Here is a 20422-nt window from a genome sequence, read left to right as displayed (position 1 = left end):
TATCACTGTCACCAGAATCATTCCTAACCCATGATCGCATCATTTCAGATCCGGACTGAAAGCACCTTTGCTGAAGACCCAGTGTTTGAGGAGTCCATAGTCACGACCTTAAATTCAATATTCTACTGTTGTTTGTATAGGATTGGTGGGGGAGGGGGACAGCTCATAGAACATTATGACGGAATGAAGTGCCTCTTCTTTCATAGTCTGTAAGTAAGTCACAGTTAAGATCTGCATGGGCAATTGCATATTAGCTATAAAAGAAAATCAAACACAAAGAAAGACTGAATCTAGAGTTAAGTTCGATACCTTGCTCATTTTTATTTAACTGTCTTAGGTGTTTTTAATACAGCGGTGATTTATTTGATCATTACAGGAAGAGAGAAGAAAAAAAAATCAGGCTACCAGAGAGAGGCTACCTAAAGCAAAAACACAATGAGTCCTTGTGATGAAATAATTTTGTTCTTATGTTTGAAATATGTTCCAAAGGAAGTGAAGCCATTTCATCTGTGATCTGATGAGCATACTTGATATTTACCTGAGCAAAACCATCAGGCTAAAAGACACCAGTAATTTCATCCCTCATACTCAGCTGTCCTTATCTGTTGTAACTCTTGATAGAATTGGAACCTGTTGGAGTATGGGGACAAAAAGATTGGGAAGTACTTGAACTTCAACTTATATTAACTTTTTTTTTTCATAAAAGCTTCCTGTTTTCAATCAAGTAGAACCCAGGTTCTTTTGGTTGTTAGAACTAGAGATTTCTCTTGTATGGGCACAGTTTAATGGTGTATACCTCCAAAACATAAAGTTTAATAACTTTGAATTTATAAGTTATTAGCTATGGTTGCTGATAAGCAGTTACATACTTTGGTTTATTCTAAAGAAAATATTCCAATCATATAAACTTGATTCAGGTAAACATCAGTGAAGAACAGCTACTGTTCATGACGTCCTTACTTCTCCTCCATGTATGCAAACATACTTCATTGCCCAGTAGTGGATGGGTATAGAAGAAACCTAAGAGGAATTTAAAATACTATTATTTTAATAAATACAAGGAGATGGAGTTTTGAAAAGTTGAATTTAACCATACTTTGTGGTGGAAGGGATCAATTGCCTCTGAGAGAATAACTTCCACCTTTTATAAATGTTATATGACCCAGGACGTTGCTACGCTCTGTGAGCATAATAAAATAATTATGATTTTCGTTATTCTAATAATAGCATTTTTCTTTGAACTCTTATTTTGTGCCTGATGCTGCCCTAAGAACTTTACAGGGATCTTCACAATATAGGTAGTAATTTCATTATCTGCCTTTTTCAGGCAAGGTATCAGGTTTTGGAGCAGGTAAGTTTCTTAAGCAAGTCTCACAGCCAACAAGTACTAAAGCCTAGAACTTAATCAAAGAAGTCCAATGTCAGAGTCCATTGCGCTCTTAACTACCATAATACACAGTGTCTCAATAGAAATGTGTGTTAGGGTCCCTGCCATGGAAGATTGTGCAAAGTCTTAAGTTGCTTACAAAGTGAAACGGCTTTAGAAATGTGTAATAGACTGTGAGGGTCAAGGAGTTAAATTGCGTGAGAGAGTTAAGCCCTTTGGAGTCCAAGAGAATGAAATGAGTGAGCGATTGAGTAGACAAGGAAGATACACAGAAGAATAAGAATGTGAGAGTCTTGATGGATGACTATGGTTTGGATAAGCAAAGGATAAAGAACACGTTTCAGGTTAGGGAGAAACACGGTAAAAGCAAAACACAAACAAAAACTCTAGATTTCATAATAAGATGCGTAAAATCTCCTTCTAGTAAAGGAGATGTTGAAGAAGGGGACACAAAACCACACTTCCACCCACCTACCCCATTTCTTCACATTCATATGAGACCAGGCTACAGTCAGGCCCTAGACCCTGCTTCATCCATGGAAAGTCAGTCCTACTGTGGAGTAGGAAAAGGAAAGGGGATCTAAGAATCTCTAGTGAAACATGAATGCAGCCAAAGAGCTCTTTTGTGTATCCAATAAAAACATGCAGATTTCTGCAGTGAACACCCAGGTTCAGGTGAACCTCATCATCTTCTCAAAGTTCAGCATGGCAGGGCAACTTTTTTGGTGTAGAAAACTTCAATGGATTGCCGTGATCTGAAATTGCAATTTCAGATTAAACTGTATGTCAAATTAACATTTATAATGTTTAAATGTTAATGAGTAGTAGAGATACATTTTAGAACTCATCTACTTTTATTTGGTTTTTCAATCACAAAAATCACTAGAGCAAAAACAAGCCAAGTGGTCTTCCATGTGACATTTAATTAGCCCCTACTGAGTCCATACAATGAAGGTTCACTCCTGTCATTATCTCTACAGGTTTTGGATTGATATCATTCCTCTTTATTGATTGGGCATCTCCCTTGCCTCTCTCTCCCACAGCCTGGGGGATGTGTATGGAGCAAGTGCTGCCAGGTTTTTGTTTGTTGGTTTGTTTTGTTTTTTCTGATGTGTTATCTCCCTCACTTTATGTTCTCTTGAAACAGTAGAGAGTGGAAAGGTACAAGTACAGTCAGCCCATAAATCAGAACATACCTTACTTGGAGGACTTTTGGATGGGTCATAGTTTCTGTGCATGTCTGAGTTACTATTTATTTAGAATGCCCTGTTCTTACTGCTTCTGCAATGAAATTGTGACAAAGTGCCATAGATTTGGAGTTAAATCACCTCATTTCAGATAGACGAGCTTTGTAGAGTTACTGAAAAGAGAGGAACATGTCCATGTTCCTTCTCACCACATCTCTTAACACTAAGTCCAAGTAAGCCTTCCTCGAGCTTTTATAAGCTTTCTGCTGTGGAGCACATTGCATGTCTAAAATCTTAATTATGGTTTCATTTATGGCTCATAACAATTTGTTTTTCAAAATGTTATGTAATCCCTTTTAGGGTAACCAATCCTGGGGGGAGCTACTAGTAATACCATGTTTGAAGTAATAGAAGAAATTTTGGAGTATCAGATTAAGAAGGATCCTGGAAGTCATTCTCCAAGTCCAGCCTCCTTATTTTGGAAATGGAGAAATAGACCTAGAGAAGTTACCTGACCTACCCAAGAGCAAGGAAGGGTAACAGGGGTAGAACACACAATACTGTCAGATAAAATAGAATTTTTCAGTGGCTCTGTTCTAATGTAAACAGTGGCCTCAATACAAAAATAGAGATGGCCTACCTTTCTCACTAGTTCTCACCTTCATTCTCTAAAAAGTAAAATGTAAGGATACCTGATAGCTCGGTCGGTGGAGTGTCCAACTCTTGATTTCAGCTCAGGTCATGATCTCAGTATCCTGAAATGGAGTCCGGTGTCACGCTTACACTGGGCGTCAAACCTGCTTAGGAGTCTCTCTCTCTCTCCCTTTCCTTTTGCCCCTCCCAACTGGCTCTCTCTCTCCCTCTCTCTTTCTCAAAAAAGTAAATATAAAAAATAAAGATTAAGATGGGAAAAAAAAAAGACATTACTCAACAGGATGAAACAACTCATAATCTACTATTCATTAGAAACAGGGCTTTCCCTGTACAGTATTTGATAATGCCTATTTGAAATGAGACTCCGCTTGCATGTAGAGCAATGAACCCTCATTAAGGAAAGTGTTATTATATTTTAGTGATCATCAAATTTGAAAAATAAAGTAAAAGTAGTTTAACATAATTTGGCAAAACCTAACCTGAATTTGTTTTTTTTTTTTTTTTTAAAAGAGGGAACCATGAATGGACAGGAATTTGTAATAAGGCAATCAAAGTAGTTTTTTTATTAATTATTTAAATTTCATCATAAATAAATCAGGAACTCTCTAGAGAAATGTTTGAGCTCATTGAAAATGACTTTCAAAGATATAAATTTGAGAAAAGTTAAAGGAAAAAATTATAAATTATAAATTACCATTATATAGCCCACATCTATGAAATCCCTAGAGGCTGATAGGTCTTTAAAAATATTCTTTGTAAATCTAATTTTTGCAAAAGTGATACAAACCATGCTCTGGTAGAAACATGTGCTTCTATTCTTTGCATTTTTTAAAACACTGAGTAAAAGCTGAAATATATGCTGGTTAAGAATTTTTTATCATTTTAGTGAAATTTAAATTTTCTAGCAAGCAGTTTCTGAGTGACTGCTGCAACAAGAGAGGGAACAGCAAAAAGATAAATCAGGACATCAGAGTGAGGCACCTGGGGTCTGTCAGAGGACACCTACCGCCCTACCCATATACCTTAAAGCTACTTGGGAAAGCATTTTTCCGTATAAGGGTATTACAGTTGATTCCTAAGGTGCTCATTAGACATTCTTTTTTTTTTTTTTTTTAATCTTCAAAGATAGATGAAAATTCCACTGGTATGTGTTTATGCCCCTATTTTGACCATGAAGGCTTCTGTAGTAAATGACTTACAAGGAAGAGTTGTGCCACTCCCTCATTAATCTTGCCTCAGAATCTACTGCTATTAGGCATTTCTTAGTCTCTTTGTTCCTCCAGAATGCTTTGAAACACCTATTTCCCTCCTGCAGTGAAGATTATTTAACATAGTTTATTCATAGGGAAATGAAAGTGAAGAAGGTGGAAAGGATGGTCTTAAAAAAACAAAAAAAACAACAACAACAACAACAAAAAAAGGCCTAGAATCTTTTATTTGAAGTTTGTTCCTAGCCATATGCACCTGCTGGAGGTTTGTTGTTTGAAGGGAGACATTGCCTGTGTGAGACAATTTTGAATGTCACCACTAAGTCTTTTGGGATAAGCCTAAGGAGGGATTCTAGAAAAAAAAAAAAAATAGTGAAATGCTAGGGGGAATTAAATCCCTACTGAAAATTTCATCAACCTAATTAGATCAGCTCAGCCTTTAATTACACTGGGAAACTTTTAGCACTAAAAATTTGGAAGATGCTACAAGGTAGATGAGATTCAGAAAATATCCTCTTAAGTAAGCATCACCCCCTCCACCTTGTAAAAAAAATAGTTGATGCCTCAATGTAATCAGCATTGTCCCATCTGCCATTTTCAGTGGCAGCTCTGTAATTCCCACAGGGTACCAGCATCAGCACTGGGAAAGAGGTACAAAATATCCTTTGTGCGAATTCCCCTTAATTCCTATCTTTCTTCTTATGGACAATCGTGAAGGCTTCCTAATTTAAACTTTTCTGTGGTAGAACTAGCTTGTCAAATGTGTGTCCTCAGGTGTCCTTCTGTTCTTATTTCCTTCATTGCTTAAGGAAGAATAGAGTGCCTGTCATTTACATGTAAGAACAAAGATCATGGCAAAATTTGCATTTCAAGTTACCTTCCTGAGCTTGAAAGAGGAGGCTTTGTGTGACCTCCTGTCAAAATATGACCTAGCTGGAACTTTGGAGGATAAGGAGGTCTTCTTTCATGTCTGTAAATCATGCAACTTGGGAAGAGTGAGGACTTCTTTAGGTAAGAAGACCTTCTCATATGAGCTCCAAAGTCATAATGCAACACATTTTTCCCCGGGTTTCATTTCTTCCAGACTCTTCCGTGTTGGGGTCCCTGTTACCTACACATACTTTCTGCCTCTGTTCTCTTGCTTTGCTGTCACAGTCTGTGTCTTGGTAGGTGGCATTTGGCAGTTTACGCTGCACTTTCTCCAGGCCTCATTCACTGTCTCAGGAAGGAAACCGTGCTTTGCATTTCCCTGTGGCTCCTTCCTAGACATGTTCCTTTCAGATCTGAATACTCTTTACTTACCATATTATTAGATAACTAGAGATAATACCACCTTAACTATATTTGGTAAAATGTCCTCACTTGAGCTATTTAAAATTAGGTTTTGCTGATGATCCTCAAAATAATGGGCTGCAGAGTGGGACTCCTGCAACTAACAGACTCACCTGTTTTTGCTTGCGGCTGACTTTGAGAGGCAGGGTCTTGGCTTAGTGAGGCATAAGAGAGCTTGGTTCAGTTCAACTGGAGAGAAGGCAGATTGGCCTGCAGTGTTTTGGGCAGAAGTTCTGGTCTAGAAAGAAAATAAGTTTTCTCCATCTGATTTAAAACATAGGAGATGGCAGTTTGCCTTTAAAACTGTAACAAGAAAATGAGGTAGAATTTGTGGGAATGTCAAAGAATTTGACAAAGCTTTGTGTGCCATTAGGCCCTGCCTAATTTCTTCAGATCTTGGAAACACTGAAATGTGTTTTATCTCTTCCACTGTAATAAAGTGTCAGCACTAAGCAGGACAGCAGACCACAGCTTTTTTTAAAGTCAGGAATCTCTTTTTCCTTTCAAGGGTGTCCTTCTAAGAACTCATGTGAGGTATTAATAATAGTGATACTACTACTACTAATAATAATAATAATATCCCCAGGAGTCCTTCAAATGATGGCTCTTGAGATCTCAGCAGAACACGTACCTCTGAGTGGTGAGGTTGCATGCGACCTTGATATTCCTTCTGTAAGTTGATACTCATGCTGGCTAGACAGCATTGCCTGAATGAGACCATCCAAATAAACCCCAGTGATATTGAGCTCTGTCTGGGATTATACTAGACACTATTTAAAGGGACATTAAAAGAGCTATGACTGAAAGGATATGGTCATTGGTATATTCCAGGGTAGTAATAATAACACATTCATCATTTTCTATTTCTCATATAGTGTCTACAACATTCAGTGGATTACCCAGTAGGCTTGTGCTGGGGGCATCAGCATCACAGCAAAAATAATTTGCTTAAAAAAATGAAACTGTGAAATAATTTGATATTTAGTACTTCAAGCTTAGCAGCAAGAGAGTCATGGAAGAAAAGAACAGTTTGTGATTTGTGTATGTGTGTGTGTGTGTGTATGAACTTAGGGCATTTTATCTTTAGTACTGCTTTTATTATTCCGTAATTGGGTAGTACACTATCATTTTTTTTTTTCAGTGCTCTGTTTGGTCAAAGATAATACTCTGAGCATGACAAGAGTTATACATTAGTATTATTCCTACCTGATAGAGGACATGGAGACAGGAGAAGTTAGCTAACTGACCTAGAAGAAAACAATGACCTATAGCAGAGCCAAGATCTGAACCTCAACAATCTGACTGCAGAATCCTTACCTTTAACTGCTTTCTATGTTGCTTCCTCTACTCACTCTCATTCCCTGTCCTCAATATTTTTATTACAGTAAAATTAGATAAGACAAACTTTTTTTAAAAAAGGTTCATTTATTTCTTTTAGAGAGCAAGAGAGAGTGAGCAAGTGGAGGAAGGGGCAGAGAGACAGTCCTCAATCAGACTCCCTGTTGAATGCAGAGCCTGACATGGGGCTTGACCCAGGACCCTGAGACCATGACCTGAACTGAAATCGAGAGTCTGCCACCTAACCGACTGAGCCGCCTGGGTACCCCTGAAGGAATGAACTTTATAGGAACCTTGAGGGGAAAGAAAAGAAAAAAAAAAATACAACAGTGCAGCCCAGATTGCTAGGACACTGAAGTGTATGTCAAAGAGGGAAAGGAACAGGAAATAATTTCCTGGATGCCCAATTATGGATGAACTTCCAGTGGGATTATTTCTGCCACTGTTCTAACTGGTACTGAGATGTTCATTCCATGAGCTCTTCTTTCCTTTAGCAGTCTATGTATCTTCCCTCCCCAACGGGGTATATAAGATAAAGATGTTGGTCATAAATTTCTGTACTCTGTAGCCAACCATATAAACAGGGATGCGCAGAAAACACATTTGTAAGTACTTTATAGACTTCTCTGAAGTATTGGCTCCAATACATTCCTATGAGTAAGTTTCCCTCTGTACATTTAGCCTTGGGAACAAGGGAGATAAGCAATTGGGGCAGAAACCAGGCATTTTGCCATAGACACTCTTCAAGACTGAGTTCAGGGAATCCCATCTGCTCAGGTCCCCAAGGAAGTGGAATTCAGCTCTTTAGTTTACGAAGCATCTGGTGAGTCCTTGCCTGGAATTTGGCTTTTTGGACATAGCAGCCTCCCTTCCAGGGGACCCACAGATTTTTATTTCCCATCCATTTTGGCAGAAGCCCCTACTACTCAGTAGTAGCCTAGAACTATATCAGCAGTTGGTGTAGTGGATTGTAGTGCTTTCAGCTATCAAGCTAGCATAACATTGTTTGGAAGGGGGTTCAATGACATTTTAATTCTGAGGACTTGATGCATTTTATAGAAGATGATATTTTCTAGCCCAGCAGAAAGCAGTAGTGAATGATGCATAAGACTGAACATCTCCTCTTAATTTCAGCGCCCACTAGAGTACCTTGTTTAAATTGTTCCATTTGTTTACACATTAACACTTGCACGTATGCATTCAACGAGTCAACACTAATCACTACCCACTGTGTGCCAGGCTCAGTACTAGACACAGGAGACACATAGAATCACAAGACAATGCACTTAGGAATCTGGAAGAAGAGCCTGACAAAGAAAAAGATAATTACAAATTCTTTAGGATATGAAAAAGTGCTCTAGAAATACAGCAAGCTGTGATTAATTCTGCCACAGGGAATCAGTACTACTTCAAAGAGAAGGTGGCAAAGCAGTCTGAGTTACCCTGTCTGTCTCTCTTTGCTCAGCTCTATAATGGGCTTGCTATTATGTGGGATTGAAGCACAATTAATGTGTTCCACTATCAGAGCTGGAAAAGAACACGAAAGATAAAATGACTTTAAAAGATCAGAAAAACACATTACAAAGAAAAATAAAAATTCCGTATAAATGCAAGTTTGTACTTTTCCAAGTTTGAGCCATATTTTAAAAAAATCTGAAACCCATCCAAAGCAAAGTGAATATTTTGGGTTTCATCTTAATTTCTATTATGAAATGATATACTCTATATACTTTAGCTCTTTGGATCAAGTGCTATGGTTGGAAGAAAATTATTCCTGTACACAGTAATTAGTCTTTTTCAAGAGAATTGTCACTATTGAAACACATTTAAAAAATTAATTACTTAAAAATGAAAATAATTCTGATATCATTCAGAAGCATTTTAAATGTGTTCATTCAGAAGTGATTTTAAATAATAGGAAAATGAGATTTTTGTCTTTGTTGAGTAAATATTCTGTGCAGAGAGAAACTGATGACTCTGGAGGTTCAGTTTATTTCCCTATGTATTATATGGCTGTGTGCTGAATACCAGGCTCCTTACGAAGTACCAGAATATAAGATAATTGGGTTGATGCAGGTCATCTAATCAAGGTTTTAAATTGAATAGTCTTTCAAATATGTATATTTTTTCAGATCCTAAGTTTGTAAATAAAATCAAATGAGGATGACAGTAACCAGTTATAGATTGGTATTACATTATATTAGTTAAAATGAATGGCTTTGGAATCAGACAGACCTGGGTTCAAATCCTGCTCTCCCTAAACTCAGTAGTTATATAACCTGAGAAAAGTTAATGTTTTTGTGCTTCAATTTTCTTCTCTCTAAAGGATTAAGTAAAACTATGTAATAGAAGCACTTAGCATAGTGCCTGGTATACAGTAATATTTCAATAATTAGTGAGTATTAGGAACAATTATATTGTAGATAGGACATTCAAACTATACGTATTTCATGGACACATATATAGGCACACAGGACCCCACACATATTCTTGGTTTAATATCTTACTATTGCCATCTTGAAATTCTTAATAACTTTTGAGCAAGGAGCCCCTTATTTTCATCTTGCCTGGACCCTACAAAATAGGAAGATTTTCCTGATTGCAGATGAGTTTATGAGATTTGATACACATTATCTCATTTTCAAAGTTATTTCATTTAACTATCCTAACACCTTTGTGAGGAAATTGAATTAACTTGGAGATCATAAATTATTTTTAATATCACTAAGGCCACATCACTCATACATAAAATAATTCAGGAGAAAATCTGTTTATTGATTCTCAGCCCACTGTGCTTTTCTTGTTTGTTCTCCTAAATTTTAAAATAGCCACCTCTGATGCACCAGAAATTAGAAAAGATAATTGAGAAACTTTTTTTTTTAGAAAAAAATGGATCTTATTAAGAAGTGCAGAAAGTCACTTAATTTTTATAGTTCAAATACAATTTTGTAAAAACGTAAATTTTTAAAGGTATTATCATTGTCAGATTTCAATTAGCATTGCTTTTTTGTTTTTCAAAGATTTTACTTATCTATTCATGAGAGAGAGAGGCAGAGACACAGGCAGAGGGAGAAGCAGGATCCATGCAGGGAGCCTGGTGTGGGACTCAATCCCTGGACCCCAGGATCACACCCTGTGCCGAAGGCAGGCGCTAAACCACTGAGCCACCTAGGGATCACCAGGGTCGCCTTTCAAAAACAATTGCTATAGCCTTGCCTGTGTCTACCACCTGTAGACAAAGCAGACCCTCATATGGGAGATTTAAATATTTGAAAGAGTAAATTAACATTTCCTTTCCCAGTGTTCCCAAGCTAAAATATATGATCACCAAAGATCAAAATCAATCCTTTGCTAGTTATTACCTTTAGCTATCATTTAATAATTGATTATGTATGAATCAACATATTTATATAAAAGTACATAGAGTTTATATAGTACAACTTCTAAACAATAGCACACATCTAAAAGCTGTAGTTTTTAGGTAGTTTAAAAAGGAAATAAAGCCCACCAACCACTGTTAACCCCCTCAGGGATTTACTTCTCAAGGTGTAGCCTGTCAACCAGCAGCATCAACATCACCTGGGAGCTTATTAGATGAAAAACCATCATGCTCCTCCCCAGATCTACTAAATAAGAATCCACAGTTTAATAAGATCCCCAGATGATTTCCTATGCAAATTAAGTTTGAAAATCAGTGAGCCAGAGCACCTCAACTACCATATTTTATTGACATCATTGACTATAAGATGCACAATTATGTTAAAACCACTAAGCACTGCCAATTAACCTAGACTAGGATGCATCTCAGCTGCCACTCAAGTCTGAATTTTAAAGATCTTAAAATGTAAAACAATAAAACCTAGTAGCTTAGTAGAGGCTCTGAGTCTGACAACCAGAGCCTCAGCCTCTGAGAATGCCGTGATCCCATGGAAACTCCCCCAGGCTCAGCCCCCTTCAAGGCCTTGTATGGGCTCAGCTTTCTTTTCAGAAAACAGACATCAGGATCTGATTGCACTCAGGGCAGATAAGCCACCAGGACACACACAGGGCCAGTCCCCCCACAATTTAAATTTAGGGGTGAATACAATCTTGGGATGAGTTATAGTTACTATCCAAGCAATGAGCTTTTGCTTCTGAAATAGTTGGAACTAAGCCCATGACCATTAAAGCAAAATTCCTGCGTGTTTTAATAACAATTTTCAACTAGGTCTCTTAACCTTTATTTCATTTTTAGAGTACTGCTTTCATAGCAGAATTTTTTCCCTTGCCAAATGCTGAAAATTACTGTGTGCAGGTTTACTTGGGTTAATTATCATTTTTGCATGGTAATATTCTTATTGAATATTACCTGAATTCCATATATACTCTTTATATGTTTTTAGGCCATGGTTTATGTAGGATTATTTTACCTTACCCCACAATTTGCTAACTTAAACAGATTTCTACGTATTTATTTACATTTTAACAACTTTTTAATATAATGGGTTATGCCCTGAAGGAAGTAAACTATTCCTTGGGTATAAATTAGACAGTTGGGGATTTGAGGCATTAAAGAACCATTTGGAGAAACGCGACTTCTGCAACATGAATTTTAATAAGCGCCCCCTAGAAGCAGCTAAGATGTATGGCACCTTTCTAAACTGATTAAATGAACAGAGATGCCTTTAACTGACATCAATCAGAAAACCATTAATCCCAGGAAGAGTGTGCCATGTGATGCTTATAAAAAGAGTGTGCCATGTGATGCTCTCTGAAGCCAGGTGGCTGCAGACTCTTTAATAGAAAAAGGAGATATCACAGACCCCCTAAAAATAGCTTTAAGACACCAGAATTTTATGGCATTTTATGTATTTCCCTACCATTTTCTCCTAAACCCAATTTGTAATTGGAGGCTATTCTTGGGAATATATTCAAATTAATTTTTAAAAATTTATTATATATAGACTAACATTGAAAATACCACCACTTACCCCCACCTAACACCCAGGGAAATGCAGCCTTTTTTCACTTCTTACAACTTTACTTGGTATGTTTAATAAACCCTTTATTTTTATCTTTGAAATGCACCTAACAGGAAGCAATTAAACTTAAAGTGAGATACCTTGAAATGTAGTTTAATAGGGCATATTTTTACATTCGTGTGACTTTTTCTTTAAGTAGTACTTACGATCCTTGAGTAACAAACCTTCTAAATTTGTTCATTTAGTCGCCAAGTCCTCACTGAGTGTCAGATGTGTCTCAGACACGGAGTAGATGCTGGGTTTACAAATATGATTTGCATTGCCTTGGCTAGATCCCAAGAACACATAGCCATAAATATGAATTACAGTGCTTTTCATTAAAAATATGTATTAAAGGACCACCATAAAATGAGCCTATGCTAGATGCTAAGTGAGGATAGAAAAAGAACAAGACTGGATACAGGGGAAACAAACAAGTAAGTAATTAAGTGTTGTTATTCTCCTTCTCCTTCTCACCTTGGGCTTATCTCTATCATAGCATTTACTGCTACCAAAATTGACCAGTGTTGATCACAAAGGGTTTCCCAACAAGATTAAGCCTTTATGCCCTAAGGCATTCATTGTATGTAATAGTGGTAGTTACGATCATCCCTGAGAGAATTGAGAAAACCTTTACTGCGTTTACTATTACTGCATTCTGCGTTCTATGGTTCAGGTGAAGACTCTGGCTAGAAAAAGCTGGGGGGTGATTTTCTCAGTAGGATGAACCGTGGCGCTGGGGCATAGTTAGTGCTCCATAACCCTTCAGTAAATGCATTGTAATTACACTCAAGTGAGATAAGTCCTGTAACAAAGGTTTGTGCAACATTCTAAATTAGCACAGTATTTGGGGAGTGGATGAGAAATGTCAAAAAAAAAAAAAAATTTCACATGGAGCTAATATTTGAGTTTGGCCCTGAAAGGAAAGTAATGTTTCTCCAAGTGAACAGGATGTGAGATGCAAAGTTGAGACAGAGGAAAAATTGGAGAAAGAGCACAGCTGTAAAAGAATGCATACCATGTTTAAGGGAACTCAGGTCGGTGTGTCTAAGCAAGGGTGCATGGAAGAGAGGCGAATAGTAGTGCTGGATAAATATTGAGGGAGATGAGCAATGGATGGCATGATGGCAGGTGTGACTGCTACAGTGGTTGAAAGTTGTGTGTGTCAGAATCACCTGAGAGTTTAGGAAACTGCAGATCCTTGTCCCTCACAGCTTCTGATTTAGCAGTGAGCCAGCATTTTTAGAAACAATTTAGGGTATTACAGATGCAAATGATACAAGGACTTTAACAAAGGTTGCTGTTTGTTACCGACTGCCAGGGAGACTTCTAGAAATATCTATGATAGGGCCAGAATTCAGTAGAAATGAAGGATCAAAAGACCCTAAGCCTCCAGGGGAAAAAAAAAAAAGTACAGCGAATCAAGGGAGAGATGTGAGGGGTTGATCTAGGGAATATCAAACAGTCCAGAGGTACCAGAGGTAAAATCAAGATGACTTGAGTTTTGGAGAAGAAAACAATAAAAAAATATATATGAAAACAAGGAAAATCTGCATATTTCTAACCAAAACAAAGCAATTAAACCAGTTATTCTTTAGAGTTAAAAAGAATGAGGGCAAAATTGGTAGGAAGCAAGAGGGAAGGAAGAAAATGAGCAGAATTGCATTCCCAGAATGCAATTTTTCATCATTTGGGCTGTACATATCTAACAATTGACCAGCACATGCGAAGAGTAACCCAGTACATTTTACTCAACCTCTGTGAGCCCTGGGTTTTTCATCTGTTGAGTGAGGAGATTAAGTTTTATGTACTTTATAGTCTTTTACTATAATTAAACTTATGTAAAAGCTAAAACCCTTGCTGTAGAAGTGGTCATCTGTACAAAAGAGAAATATTTTGCATATAAAGCTATCTTAAAATCCTACCCTCAAAAGTTTTCTAGCCAAAGGGCTTCTTACACATCACTCTGAGGGACTTAATTATCCTCAAAAAATAGGAAAGATAAGTTTTTCCCACCACTACCACCTCCCTGATCAAAAATAAAAACAACAGACAAAATACCTCGAAAATCTAAGAAAAACACGTGGGTTGAAAGAGATTCCTATGTGTTTGCTTAGTTATTTATACTTTCCCCCTTAAGGAAAGGTAGGCAAAGCATCCAGAATCAGACTATTAAGAAACAGGTCAAATGTAAGAAGTCTTTCTCTGCCCAGGCCCTTGAAACCTTTCTGAGGCACCCACCTGCTTTGATGCTCAGAGCCCTGCGTTCTCATTAAGTTTTACAGATTTCCATCAAACAAGCTTCATTGCTTTAAGCCTGTAGCTGGGCCCACAGTCCAGTCATAGGACTATGATCAAAACACTTGATGTAAAAAATTCAAAATACTGAGTATGCTTCTCCTGCTATACATCTCCCTGCGTTCTAGCAAAGGTAGCTGGAGAGCTCTGCATGTAATTGCCTTGTAGCCCATTTTTAAATAATAATTTGATCCTAGGAAAGGAAGGTGCTTGTGAATAGGTGAATAGATCTTAAGAATGATAACATTTGCAATTGGCTTCTAGGGACATTTTTCACTGGAAATTCTTAGCATGGACCAGGGAGATACCAGAGGCCAGCCATGTCTTCTGTTCTTTGAAGAAAGAGTTCTTATACCAACCTATCCCTCCTGGTTCTAAAACTTGACTCCATTAAAGAATGGAAATTAGAGAGAGAGGAGCTATCTCCACAGTTGGTCCTGTGATCATACATGCTAAGCAGTATATAAGTGTGGGAGGAGGCAAAAGAACCAGTGGAAAGATAGATGAGATTCAAAAAATGCTTTCCCTTACTTTGGGTCATTACAATTTGTTTTAACTCATACTCCCTTTTATTCTATTAAGAACTGAAAGTGCATATGAACCTTTGATAATTTTATTAGGAAGAAAAGGGGAGGGAGGGAGGAGAAAGATACAAAAAGAGAGAGTAAAAGAGAAAGAACTTTCTTTTGATAGTCTTCTTAGTGGAAAAAAAGTGTACAATATTCAAAAATAGGAGCGACTATAAGAAGGGGAATCATGTTTTATTTAAAGAAAAAAAATCTGAACAAGAAGCAAACTTTAAAGATGAACAATTAAAACCTTAAATGTGGGGGTGGGTCTCTATGGAGCTTGAAAGAAAGAATTGAGACATGATCTAATCTTGCTTTTAGTGGACTTTTCCAGGATGCCCAAATTTGGAAGACATAGGGCAAGGTGTTCATTATCTCTTTCCTGTGCATAAATCTGCGATGCTATATTTTTTGTTTTGGTCCTAAGATCTCATACCCAATATGGTACATGCGTGGTTTTCTGTGTCAATTTGAATTTCTCAAATCTGGATGAAATACAGATCTATTAAGTGTTAGCCCTTCAGATTGCCAGCCTTTTCCATAAAGCCATATAATTTTAAAGAAAATAAAAAAGTTGGGATTGTTTATTCTCTTCAAAATGGAGAGTGACATCTGAGTGGCTCAGGGAGTGATCCCGGCATACGGGATGGAGTCCCACATCGGGCTCCCTGCATGCAATCTGCTTTTCCCTCTGTCTATGTCTCTGCCTTTCTCTCTCTGTGTCTCTCATGAATAAATAAACAAATCTTTAAAAAAAAAATGAAGAGAGATCTAAAGAGACATGTTTTGGCCACACTGTTAACCATTAGTAGAGCTAGATAGAGAAATAAGTCTTACAATTCCTGCTCCAGACTCTCTCACGATGTAATCCCTCCATTAGGTTCCTTTTCTAGCTCCATGGAAGCAGCAAGAAAAGCAGGTATCAAAGATGTCATAGTTCTATTTGCTAACACTTGGTTTGTGTCTGACTAACCAAGGAGATAAAATGTCCTCAGAGCAAAGGAGCTAAACCTATCATATGCAATAGTACATTTTCGTGGTATTTAAATACACTCTAATCTATAATGTGCATGGCAGGTCTGTCAAACACTGACTAAACTAAAGGGCTTTCTGAATCCACCAGGTCAACACTATACAAACTTATGAAAATCCACTTAAGACGGATTTTAATATACAGTAAAGCTGTCATGAAAAAACTTTAAAAATATGTGGGATTAATTTTAGATTTCATCCTCTTCTCACCGCTCTTCCCATTTCTTAAGCACATTCCAAGATGACCATTTTGGACTTTCTCGAACACCTGACATTCTTAGAATTCCATTGCAGACATCAAGGTCATGGTTTCTGCGAGTTAATCTCACAATCATTTGAGTTCACTCAAGCCTTTGACATCGTGATATCTGACACCATCATCAGGATTTCTGTTGTTCCAGTAGCGTCCTAAAAGCCATGTGTCTAGCATACATGTCAAATCCAATATAATAGTGGAAGGGCAGATCCAAGTGTTAAATTCTCAAATGCCTAAGCATATCAGATCTTTGCAGCACTCTGATTTAATTTACCTATAACTATTTTCTTAGATAATCATCTTGCCCCATAAACAGCAAATGTTGACATCAGAAGAAAGTATAGCAGTGTATATCCTAGTGGTTAGGGAAAAAAGTGCTAATTATACAAGTGAGGGAACTAAGGCACTGCCAGATTAAGTGACTTTCCCAAGTATTAACATTTTTTTTTGCAAAGATGTGTCCAATAATTTACTTATCCTTGACCCATCCAATAAAACAAGATAATAACCATGTTGACAGAAGTGTCCACAACATTACCTAATACTTCTTTCCCCTGATGTTTCATTTACAAATCAGCTAAGAATGTGAGGAAACAGGTTCCCATTGCCAGTTTTTAAATGTCAGAATCATTTGTGTCATTCTACTCTTTTTATATTCTTACCAGAACTCCATTGATCACATGATTCTACAAGCATCTCTCAAATTAACCTTACTTTTCTTGGCTGCCATCATATGACTAAAAAGTTTCTTGGTGTTAGAGAAAAGTAAACGCTTCACTTATTTCTCTAGAAACTTTACTTCTAAGTCAAGTTGTGAGCTTTGCAGGGTCTATAAAGCATGTCTTTCACATCCATTACTATTCCTTGGCACAGAAATCAGATCTTAGTATGTTACTTAGAAATCCCCCAACTCACTCAAATTTTCAGTCTCCAGTTATAGCCAAACTGCAGATTATACTGTCTATGCTTGCAACTGTGTAACTATAATTAAGTAATAGAACTCTAATTAAGCAATTATATTATGTGTGTTCTTATCATTTTTAGGGGGGAGAAAAGCAAGTTCATTTTAGTTTGTTGTGGATTTTTTTTTTTTTTTTAATGCTTTCCTACAACATGCTATATTTGAATAGTTCTTTCTTCTTTTGGAGTCAGATACATACATCTCTTCTAAATTACTGGTTTTGTTTCTCGTTTAATCTAAAATTCTATCTAGGTAAATTACAGTATTAATTTCTTATGTAAGCAGTCTGCTTTCCTCTATTTGGTTTTGCACCACCGCCCTCCATTTTCAGATATACTTTCCTGCATTCCTTCAATTAGGATTACAGTTACTGTGATGCCTGAGACCCACCCTACCAACTGACAAAACAATTATTCACCCTTTCCACCCTGCTTAAAATGCATTAAATTTCTACTCACAACTTGAATTATAATTCCCGTAGAATTAGCTTCCCGTAGAAAACATCAAAACATTTCCGACGATTTCCTTTTCATCACGTGCAACTGCTTTGACCCCGATTAGCAGGACATATTTCCTAACCATGTATTTATTCTCTATTCTGATGAAGAAATTACTACTTGGTTGCTGGGATGTTGACTTATATAACTTGCAGTGAAACACGTTTGCTCTGAATTATGTCTTTCTCATTTATCCTTCTCTTAAAACTCCCCTGTCATGTAAGACCCCTATGCTCATGTCTTTGGAAAAACATTGCCAAACAGGTTTTCCTTATTACATCATAATCTTTAATTCAAGAATATTTACTGGGAATGGGGTGCCTGAGTGGCACAATCAGTTAAGGCTCCAACTCTTGGTTTTGGTTCAGGTCATGATCTCAGGGTCAGAAGATGGAACTCCATATCAGGCTCCTATCTCAGCGTGGAGTCTGTTGGGGATTCTCCCTCTGTCCCTCCCCCCACCCTACTCACTCTCTCTCTGTCAAATAAATAAAATAAATATTTTTTAAAGGCTATTTATTGGTTATATTGTGCTCAGCATTATGAGGGATACTTAAAAAAAAATTACCCTGAAATAGCTTATCATCAAACCAGGAGGTCAGATTTCACAAAGTAAAATATTTGTTTATTCCTTCAGTATTTAATGACCACTTTCTAAAGGCTCATTTGACTTGGAGACCTGTGGTTTATCCATTTTTAAAAGGTCTAAATCCTACCTTTTAGTGATCTTGCAGTCTAAGACTGAGATAGTTTACTGTAGGGATTCTGGAGTAATACTTTCTCAGACTTGATTTTGATGGGAACTTGGGCAAGTAGATCACATTTTCTGTCCTTCTGTTTCCTCTTCACCTCATCTAAAAAGTAGAAATATAAAAGTATAAATAAATAAATAAATAAATAAATTAATTAATTAATTAATTAAATATTTGTGAGGTTTAAATGAGATAGTCAATGTACTTTTAAATGAAACAGGAGAGGTAGGAATAAGGGCTGATACGTAGGTGTGTAACTGGCACTGAGGTATGTCATAATACTATTTAATCTTCATAATAAACAAGCAGAGTATTATTCTCTGTGATTTTTTTTAAGGGAGATGATTCAGGAAAGCTAAGTAATTTGCCTGAGGCATCATCCTATTAATAGATTGAACGAAGATTCAAACTAATTCAGTACTATGCTAAAGCTTGTTTCAGGGCAATGGCAGAGAGAGTATTGGATAAAGGTGGGAAAAAATGAGTTTTGCTTTAGACTCATTCATTTATTTGTTCAACAAATTCACATAGAGGATGTATTGAAGCTTTGGGAAAGGGCATGTTCATCAGGTAAGGTAATGAGGAGAGACAGGAAGAGACTCATTTATTTAGTTGCTCAACAAACATTTCTTCAACACTGAGCTGCATTCCAAGTGTGTACTGGCTGCTGAGCAGCAAACAAGAAAACCTATTTTGTAGTGCCTTAAAACCTGCAGAGAGCTTCCTCTGCTGCTATGTAGTGTTCAAGAGACAGATTAGGAGCCATTCACATGGAAGAGGTATTAAAGCTTTGAGAATGGACATGCCATTCCCAGGAAGGGAATGAAGAGACATGGGGGGACAATGGAACTACCGGAACTTTGAGAAGTATCCATGTTAGGAAATAAGGTCAGGGAGAGAAAAGAGGGGAAGAAAGGGGCCAGAAGGTAAAGGTTGTATCCCCGAGTATATGGCAGTACCTAATGACAGATAAGACCTACAGGAGGGGACAGCTTGAAAGGGGCCCATATGACTGGGGAGGAAGACATAGACCTTTGGAAATAGATTCTTGGCTGCTACAAGAGATCAGAGAGACTGTAACCCTGCTGACACATCAGTCATAGGTTTAAGGGATTGTGGCATGGGTAGAGAGTTATTTTCATATGAGGACAAAGACCCAGATCAGGCCACGTCCCTCCCCACAGTACACCCTTCCATGTGGCTCTGCTCATTTAGAACTGTGTCCTAGGACATTTTCACAGGCCTCATAAAAACCTGAGGAGTCGTCCAACAGGATTCTTCTTCCAGACAGACCAGGGAAATCCCTACTGCAGTGTCCTGTGTATGGCAAGGCCCCTGAAGGCTGCCAAGCCAGACGGACAGTGGGGCACTCTTCCCAAGGAGAACTGGCAAAGCTCACCATCTGTTCTGCTTGAAACAAAGCTTTTTCTTTGCAATTCTGACCTGCCCAGGGCAGGTAGTTGTGATGAGCTCATTGCCAACTACACAGCATCTCAGTCCAGGCAGAGTGAAGAATAGGACAGTTAATTATCTGTAGTTGGACAAATCTGCATTCCAGTCCTGAGTCTAGTACTGTTGATAAATTGCACAACCTCTTCAAATGTGACTTTTCTGTGTAATGAGAGAGGATAGCAAAATTTTGATGATTTGAAATGGTATATAGCAACATAGAAGCATATAGACGATGTTCCAAAAAAACAGAAGCATATTTAATAGCATGGCTATACAATGAATGACAGTAACAGCTGTTAAAACAGAGAGGGAAGATCTGAGAAACAGTAATGGGGCAACTCTGAAAGAGCAGTTGTCCCATGAACTCAGATGGCAGGAGGCTCAGGAAGAAGTGGCTGGCAAAGAGAGAGAAGTGGTGAATTGTTTTTGTGTTTTTAAGAAAGTTGGCAATGAGCAGAAGGAAAGAGATGGGCTGTTGCTGGAGGAAGCCTAATGCTAA

The 20422-nt window shown here is 37.5% G+C and overlaps 1 protein-coding gene and 1 long non-coding RNA gene across 28 annotated transcripts in view; one reads left to right on the top strand and one right to left on the bottom strand.

Annotated features, from left to right (window-relative positions):
- Positions 1-20422, top strand: part of NRXN1 (neurexin 1) — a 1115374-nt gene that overhangs the window by 416430 nt on the left and 678522 nt on the right. The gene's annotated exons all lie outside the window — the stretch shown is intronic.
- The window catches only part of LOC140600220 (uncharacterized), an 87066-nt gene continuing 66951 nt past the window's right edge, over positions 308-20422 (bottom strand). For 2 of the 4 annotated variants that reach the window (XR_012003436.1, XR_012003439.1), the window contains 4 exons: positions 18436-18573; positions 5882-6006; positions 3267-3329; positions 308-1020 (listed from right to left, as the gene is read on the bottom strand). This is a non-coding gene — a long non-coding RNA (uncharacterized lncRNA). Of the gene's footprint in view, positions 2143-3266; positions 3330-5881; positions 6007-18435; positions 18574-20422 lie in introns of all 4 variants that reach the window. The other 2 variants (XR_012003437.1, XR_012003438.1) reach the window with 2 other exon arrangements.

This window comes from Canis lupus, chromosome 11 (genome assembly GCF_048164855.1).
Source record: "Canis lupus baileyi chromosome 11, mCanLup2.hap1, whole genome shotgun sequence".
NCBI classification, from domain to species: domain Eukaryota; kingdom Metazoa; phylum Chordata; class Mammalia; order Carnivora; family Canidae; genus Canis; species Canis lupus.
The sequence above is the reverse complement of the archived record's forward strand: the minus strand, read 5'-3'. Positions and strand labels throughout refer to the sequence as shown.